Below are 8239 nucleotides of genomic sequence, written 5' to 3'. Positions count from 1 at the left end.
AAATAGCCCATAAAGAGCATGTACTAAGAACAAAATATAATAGGGACCTCAGTGGAGGCCTTGAGGCTTACTCTGTGTTTGCAGATAGCCCATAAAGGGCATGTACTAAGGGAAAAAAAATAGTCAGAGACCTCAGGGGAGGCTTTGGGACTTCCCCCACGGTCCCAGATAGCCCATAAAGGTCAGATTATAAATTAAAAAAAATATGTAGGGACAGCGGCTCCTCTGTGGTCCCAGACAGCACATCAAAGGCTAAAAAAACTGGATAGTTGACAAAAAAAATGATAGTTCAAGTGTGAGGATCACACACCATCACACTGTCTGTTGAGGGTTTGAGTCTGTCCAACACAAATCCACAGATATTACAGTGTGTACAATTACCTTTTTACTGGGATTTTGTTTTGTCAGGCTACGCTTCGTGGTCTGACAGACCAATGGCGTTAGTATGTTAATGCTTTTGGAGGGTCGGGGAACTTTCTTACAAGTATATTTTGTGTCCATTGATGTCTACGTTTTAGTTCTGTTTAGACCAGAGAATTTAAGAAATGACCACCACCACTTTACTTTGCAGCGTTCATTTGACTAAAGAGATATATTTTTCTCTTCAGTTTTACGTAAACCCAGGACACCTAGGTAACAATTGATGATAATTTATTTGATCAGCGGTCTTCACCCGTAATATGCTGCTTCTCGGCATACGATTTCCAGACTTAGTTTTTTTAAAGTTATAATCACACTGATTATTGCCAAGATGGGCATTCGCCTATGAAACAGGCTGGACTACACAAAACTGTGACCTTGTCTGGTTTTGGTAAAACTTTCTGTCTCTAGGAAATACTCATTTCACTGCTTTGTTATCGCCAGTAGTAGGAAAATAATGTACTTTTCGGTCTTTTCGATATTTTTGTGGCCCTTGGATAAGTTGTTTGATTATTGGTCGGTGCATTTTCTCTTTACACCTTTCTCCATGGTTGTTTTTACTTTTCCTATAGGCTTATCATAGTTGTGTCTGTTTCATTTAAATCTACCTGACTCCTACACAATGATCTCAAGAAATGCACCAATAGGACGTCTTGGTGCTTTTGAATTTACTTCTTCTAAACAGTTGATAATTGGAAACTCATTTTCCATTGGTAGGTTATCCATATATCTTTCTCTTATTTCCCGCTTTACAGGCATGGGCATTCCGGGGAGTCTTTCTTATCACCAATTGGAAGCTTTTTCCATGTCAACACCTCTTTGTATTTCTACTCTATCGTGTAGTACAAACCATGGATATTTCATTTGATTCTGTATTTTTATTTTGTATCTCTATATTCTGCATTAATGGTTCACCCTGGGTGTACACCATTCCCTTTCAACATCACCGGTTTTCCACTTTTTCACTTTTTTACTTCACTTTTTCTTCTTTTTTGTCTGTGTTAGTACTGTACATATAATTACATATATTCGTCCAAAATAATAGAAAAATTCCTTTTGCTTTTTTCTCCTTTTGTGTATACACCGTACAGCCTTGAGGAAGTCATGTTGACCTAACACATGTTGGCTGTTGTTTCTCTTGATGTATGATGGATACAACCTTATGGAACATTTGGATGAACAATAAACGCTACTACACATAATTTTCAAATTGGAATCTTCATTGATACACACGGAAGCTAACTGGATGTACATGGTGTGCCCTGGTACATACTTATGAACTTTACAGCATCCTATGATATTCATATGATGCTATCTGCATTCTTGGTGGCTGGATGCTCACCAGTTGGACACCCATTAAGTTACTTGCTAATAACATATTGACTGCGTTGCCTTGATTATAATATACATATGTATAGGAGTTGAGAACATTGTACACAGCCACTGTTCTTTGTTGTTTACGTTTAAAATGTATGACTAACTGTAACAGCCCTATAACCTTTGTTGTTCCCAGTGAATATATATATATAATATATATATATATATATATATGTATATATTATATATATATTTTTTCTCACTAATGTTGCTGTAATCAGTAAACTAAAGGATTTATTTATAGGAGACATATAAATGCAACCATGTCAAACTTCTTATCATCAGAGCCTCCTGAATAACACATTCCTAAAGTGCCAAAATCATACCTTAAAATGTTACGTATATAGAATGAGTACTTCCACCATATATGTTTAAGTAGAATTAATGTACTTCTTTATATCACAAATATCTCTGCACATGTACGTAAATTTATCCCCAGTCTACGTTCAAAAATTAAGTTTCAAAAAGATAACAAGGCCAATGTTTGTAAGGAAAGGAGGAACCACATTGACCTACCTCCTTTGACCCCAGGGACCACCACCTCCCTGGGACTAGGCTGATTTTCTATAGGGGAAGGTGGGGCTGCACGGACATTCCTCCTGGGCTGTTTTTGGCCCCCAGAACCACCACCTCCCCGGAGCCCAGCCATACATATACAAAAGAGGGGGCCATGTGGATCCGCCTCCTGGACCCATCAATGGCCCTGGGGACCACATTTCCCAGACCTGTTCCCCATGTCCCGAGGTGCCCACCCTTGGAACTTTGAGCAAACTGTAAGTCCAAACCCAGCAGGTGGAAGCAGGAAAACTGCTATCACCCACTGGGAGCAGACTTTTCATCTGTTTCCCTGCCCACTGTCAAGCAGGCCAGAAAACAGATAAAAAATTGCTCCCACATGCGTGCAGGAGCAATGCCAGCTCCCACTGGAGGCGGAGAGCTGGCAGGGTTCAGTGGGGCATTCAGGGTCAGCCCACGCCCCCCAAAAGTGCACACTGGTTGCCCTTGCTGGGGCCAGGAAAACCAGCAAGAAGTCGCCAGGTCCTGGCAGTATGGTGTCCCTGGGGCCAAAATCGGCCCCAGGAGGGGGGGACCAAATGAACACCCCCTTTCCTTTTACTAATTGGCTGGGCCCCATTGAATGGGTTCCTGGCCCTGCAGCCACACCCCGCCGCACACGGCTGTTTGTGGCATGGGGCTGGTGACTATGGAGGGGTTTCCGCAGGGCCTGGGCGAAGGCTGTGCACACCGGTGGATGGATTAATGTAGGGTAATTAAATGTTACTTAACATTTTAAAAAACAGGAATTCAGTGCAAAAAGAAAGGTTACAGGGACGTGACAATTAGGAAATAGAATTAAAAAAACATTCAAAATTCACTAAAAAAGCAAAGGTTAGAGGGACAATTGTAGGAGGCTGGCCTGGCTTGTAGTGGGTTCCAAGAGTACTTACACCTTATACCAGGTCCAGTTATCCCTTATTAGTAGAGTGTAGTAGTGTTATAGCACCTTAGGCTGATAGAGGTAGCTATAGCAGAGCAGCCAAGGCTGAACTAGGAGACATGCAAAGCTCATGCAATACCACTTATATCATATAGGTACTATTATTATTAAACACAAGCTTCATTCGGTCAGCATAACCATCAAAGCAGAAAACAATTTAAAAATCTTAAATTACATAAGAAAAGGGGAGGGTAAGCTGAAAGCAAAAAAAATTCAATGATCAACCAGCAATACAGTAAAATATGAAGCTTCCCACTTCTGGTCCAAAGCATACTTATTTACAAACCATAAAGCATAAACGAATTAAAAAATCAACCAGTAATACAGGTAAACATGAAGGTACTATATCATAAGAAAGACAATACTCATAGTTACTAAAAATAAAGGTACTTTATTTTAGTGACAATGTGCCAAAAATATCTCAGAGGAGGTAAGTAACATACGCAAAATAAACACAACTAAACAAATTAGGTAAGTAAAACTGTCAGAAAGTAGTGCAAACACTGTAAAATACCATAGGATGCAATAGGCCAAGGGGCAACACAAACCATATACTAAGAAAGTGGAATGCGAACCACAAATGCACCCCTAGGCAAGTGTAGTGTGCAGAGGGTCACTGGGAGTGTGAGAAAACACCAAGGGTGTAAAGGAGACCCCACCCCAAGGCCCTGGAAAGTAGAAGTAAAGTACTTCTATTACCCCAAGAACACACTAAAGTAGTGATAAAGGATTTTGCAAGGACCACAACAGACTGCATAGCACTGAAGACAGATTCCTGATTCTGAAGACCTGCAAAGGAAGGGGACCAAGTACAAGAGTCGCTAAAGTGTCCAGGGGGCAGGAGCCCGCTAAACCCCGGATGAAGGTGCAAAATCGCTGCCTCCGGTTGGAAGAAGCTGCAGGTTTTGCAACAACGAAAGGAGGTAGGAAGTTCTTCTTCATGCAGAAGATGTTCCATGGTGTGCTGGAGGATGCAGAGTTGTTTCCTTGGCAAAATACCACAAACAAGCCTTGCTACCTGCAAGAGTTGCAGTTGGAGAAAAAGGGTGCTGCCCGGGCCCAGGAAGGACCAGGATGTCGCCACTTGGGAGAGGAGACAGAGGGGGCCCTCAGCAATGTGGAGAGCTCATGGACAGCCTGGAAGCACCCGCAGAAGTTCTTGAATACGGGTACAAGAAGTCTGAACATGGTGGTCATCTCAACACTGCAAAGAGAGGTCCCACAACACTGGAGGTCAACTCAGGGAGCTGAGCATCACAGGACAGACTGCTGGGGACCTAGGCTCAGCTGTGCATGCAGGATTTCTTGGAAATGAGCACAGAAGCCCTTGTAATTGCAAATCACACAGTGCACAGGATTACTGTCTTCGGAGGGGAGGCAAGGACTTACCTCCTCCAAATTCAGACAGGTGGACCACTGGACAGTCTGGATCACTTGGGTCCACCACCTGTGTTCCAGGGGCCACGCTCGTCAGGATAAGAGGGGACCCAGAGTACCAGTGAAGCTGAAGTTTGGTGCCTGCTGGAGCAGGGGGAAGATTCCGTTGACCCACAGGAGATTTCTTCGTGGCTTCCAGTGCAGGGGGAAGGCAGACAGCCCCCAGAGCATGCACCACCAGTAAACAGTCGAGAAAGCCGGCAGGATTAGGTGCTGCAATGTCGCTGGCATCTTTTGGCTACTTTGCTGCAGTTTTGCAGGCATCCTGGAGCAGTCAGCGGTCGATCCTTGGCAGAAGTCAAAGGTAGAAGTGCAGTGGAACCCTGATGAATTCTTGCAAGTCGTAATCTGAGGAAAAGCCCACTGAAGAGACCCTAAATAGCCCTCAGAGGAGGATTGGCCACCTAGTCAGGTATGCGCTATCAGGAGGGGTCTCTGGCGTCACCTGCTGCCACTGGTGACTCAGTGGCCTCCCGAGTGCCCCCACACCTCTGAAAACAAGATGGCAGAGGTCTGAGACACACTGGAGGATCTCTGGGTACCACCCCTGGGGTGGTGATGGACAGAGGAGTGGTCACTCCCCTTTCCATTGCCCAGTTTCGCGCCAGAGCAGGGACTGGGGGTTCCCTAAACCGGTGCAGACTGGCTTATGCAAGGAGGGCACCATCTGTGCCCTTCAAAGCATTTCATGAGGCTGGGAGAGGCTATCCCTCCCCAGCCTTTCACACCTATTTCCAAAGGGAGAGGGTGTAACACCCTGTTCCCAAAGGACATGCTTTGTTCTGCATTCCTGGGACTGGGCTGCCCAGACCCCAGGAGGACAGAACCCTCTCTGTGTGGTGGCAGCAACTGTAGCTGCAGAGAAAACCCCAGATAGCTGGCTTGGCAGTGGATCCCCCAGTGTGCATGGAATTGGCTCCCCAATACCAGATTTGGAATGGAGGGACAATTCCATGATCTTAGACATGTTACATGACCATATTCGGAGTTACCACTGTGAAGCTACATATAGGTATTGACCTATATGTAGTGCACACGTGTAATGGTGTCCCCGCACTCACAAAGTCCGGGGAAATGGCCCTGAACTATGTGGGGGCACCTTTGCTAGTGCAAGGGTGCCCTCACACTTAGTAACTTTGCACCTAACCTTCTGCAAGTGAAGGTTAGACATATAGGTGACTTATAAGTTACTTAAGTGCAGTGAAAATGGCTGTGAAATAATGTGTACGTTATTTCACTCAGGCTGCAATGGCAGTCCTGTGTAAAGGTTTGTCTGAGCTCCCTATGGGTGGCAAAAGAAATGTTGCAGCCCATATGGAGCTCCTGGAACCCCAATGCCCTGGGTACCTAGGTACCCTATACTAGGGACTTATAAGGGGGGGGTCCAGTATGCCAATTGAAATTGGTAAATGTAGTCACTAGTCTATAGTGACAAATTTACAGACAGAGAGAGCATGAGCACTGAGGTTCTGATTAGCATATCCTCAGTGACACAGTTAGGCACTACACAGGCATACACATTTAGGCCACAGACTATGAGCACTGGGGTCCTGGCTAGCAGGATCCCAGTGAGGCAGGCAAAAACATACTGACATACATGTAAAATTGGGGGTAACATGTCAAGAAAGATGGTACTTTCCTACAACAATGTAGTTAGGTTCAGATTTTACACGCAGAAAACCATAGTAATTCAACAGTTTAATTATACTTATCTCAAGAAGCTATAACTCGTGCCATAAGGCAACTATAACTCACACCCTTGCCAGGCACTGCTAATTACCCTGCATATTACATCAGTAATTACCTCTTTTATGACATCATTCATAATATAACTGCAGCATTTGCAATAAAATCATTGATGCGAAAATTGTGAATGTCGGGGATGCGAGTTATTGTTACCTTAGTGCACGAGTAATAGTATAACTATTACTGTTGAATATATATATAATATATATCAAAACAAAACCCTTTCAGGTTTAGAGTGATGCATAAATTATACAAAAGAGAAGAGATTTAGGTGGAGAGCTGCTCCAGTATGGAGCACCCTACAACTCCAGCGACACTCTACGTTTGCTCACCTCAAATGTCTGTTTTTGTAGCAAAGTTTTTTAAGCATGGGATTAGCACAGTGCCATCCATGCCGAGCTAGCAAATGACAAAATCTTTTGCCATTGATACAGCAAAGTCTTTAAGCATAGGATTAGCACAGTGCCATCCTTGCCGAGCTGTAAATGACAAAAGTCTTTCACCTCTCCAGTCACAGTATTACAGCTTTGAATTGGTAAAAAACTATTCCATCCAACCTGGAATGTGCAAAAGCAACCCCTGACATGTGTTTCGCTAGCACTATAACTCTTTAGAGAGGTTTAGCTGAGCTCCACCAGAAGTGAACTGAAGAGTGGATTTGAGGGTCCTACTTTTATACCTGGTGCCAGCTTTAAAGTAGGAAAAAACTTCTGGAGTGTCTCCCCACAGAAGTGTCTGGAATTTCCTGACTCTTTACTCTTGTCCCAGGATGTCTGGGGTCACAAACGGCTAGTGTGAGTTCTTTTTGCTTGTGCTGAGGCAGTACATTTTAAGTGCAAGTGGTGATCTGCTCAACTGCACCGCTCTTCCTCTCAGCATGGCCCATCCTGCCAACACCCAGTCCTCTTTTGATGTGGCTGTATGGAAGGGATAAACGAAGACTAAATGCCAACTACACCTAGTCCTGTGACCCAGGAAGCAGGGTGCAGGTACCAAATGATTAGGAGAAGAAAATACTAACTTTCTAAAAGCATACAAAAATTGATGGATGAAATGCATGTCAGGGGGAGAGAGGCAGCAGGTGTTTTTAGAAGACCAGCCTTGGTATTTGGTGGCAGAAAGCTGTGTGTGTTCTCTCAGGGCAGGGGGCCAAGATATAAAAACAGCCCCTACCCTGAGGATACTGAGAGACATTTCTGTATTCAGTATGACCAGACATGACGCAAACATTACCCTTTTAATAAGTACTGTGAAGACACCTAGAGCAACCCCACTCCCTCATGGGGTTTGTTCTACTTCAGGACACCCTCCAGCTGTTTTTCTAAGTGTAACATCACAACAGCCTACTATTTTCTATAAACTTTGGGGCATATGTACAAGCCCCGTAGCGCAGGGCAGCGCAGCAAGTAACCGTGCTGTGCTTCCCTGAGCCACAAGGGAATGGCAGACATGCACTTAATTTACGAAATACTGTGCATTTCTGTCCTGTCCCCCTGCGCTGGCGCCCTTTTGGCTGCATAGTGCTATCGCAGGCACCCACGCACCATGATGCATGGGTGTCTGCGTTGTGGAAAAGACTCTTCCTGCACAAAAACAGTCCATTGAGCAGAGTGCAGCGCAAATAGAAAGAGGAAAAAACTAGGAGAAATAAAGATATTTTGTCTTGTTACGCCTCCCCTGGGAGGCGTAGGGTTTGGACGCATTCCCATGTTTACAAGTCCTTGTAAATCTGAGAACGTGTCAAAACCCATGTGTGTTGCA

Source organism: Pleurodeles waltl, unplaced genomic scaffold, assembly GCF_031143425.1.
Source record: "Pleurodeles waltl isolate 20211129_DDA unplaced genomic scaffold, aPleWal1.hap1.20221129 scaffold_70, whole genome shotgun sequence".
Taxonomy (NCBI): domain Eukaryota; kingdom Metazoa; phylum Chordata; class Amphibia; order Caudata; family Salamandridae; genus Pleurodeles; species Pleurodeles waltl.
This window is presented reverse-complemented; position numbering follows the sequence as displayed.